Here is a 1,001-nt window from a genome sequence, read left to right as displayed (position 1 = left end):
GACTCCAGTCACTGACGTCTCAGGATGATCTGACATCAAAAGGCTCACACCTGGTACAGTTGATAGATGCGGTGGTTATTTGATGCTGCTTTTGTTGGTCATTGCGCGTGTTGTTGTCATTGTTCATAATTATGTGTGTGAGTTGTGGATGGGGGGGGGAGTATGTCTGTGTGTGGGGTTATTGTGTGTGTGTGTGTGTGTGTGTGTGTGTGTGTGTGTGTGTGTGTGTGTGTGTGTGTGTGTGTGTGTGTGTGTGTGTCCGTGCTCTGTAGATCTTTAGAGCAAAACAATGAATGTAAACAACCATGTGTTCAGTACTCTGTTTATTAAATGTGTGCGCAAAAAGGTAAATGAATGATTCATCGAACAATTGTCAGTGCAGGAACGCAAACAAGCCGGTTCGTCGTCCGAACCTTCACTGTTAACAGTTTGTGTAACGAGAAACGAAGACTACATGGTTAACTTCCTTTTTTTACAACACATCTTTAATGAAAACACTGTGTTGGTAGTTTTCAACAGCTAATCCAGTGAATCTGCCACCATTTATTGACAAACTACACGCCGGTCTGAAATACAACAGATATGGAGATAATTCTTTACATGACAACACTCGCATCAGCAAACGTTTCAGAAACTATTGATAGTGTACCTTTGAAGAAAAATGTTCCTATCCCACAATACATGCTGGACATTATCGGTCTTATGCTAGGTATTATGCCACCCTTGACGCTGGCCTTTGGAACGTTCGGCAACATCATGATCATACTGCTGTTCAGCAGACAACGATCGGTGTCGTCTTTCAACGTCTTCTTCAAGGCGCTGGCAGTGTCTGATCTGACCTTGATCTGGACTCTGCACAATGTGGATCGATAAAGTGTTTGGGTTTAATGTCTTAAACACACATGTACTATTGTGCAAACTGTTCACTATTTGCTACTACACAGCAGGTATGATGTCTGCCTGGCTGCTTGTTGCTATGACTGTTCAGAGAGCAGCCTCTG

Source organism: Littorina saxatilis, linkage group LG14 (genome assembly GCF_037325665.1).
Source record: "Littorina saxatilis isolate snail1 linkage group LG14, US_GU_Lsax_2.0, whole genome shotgun sequence".
Lineage (NCBI taxonomy): Eukaryota > Metazoa > Mollusca > Gastropoda > Littorinimorpha > Littorinidae > Littorina > Littorina saxatilis.
Note: the sequence above shows the minus strand (reverse complement) of the source record.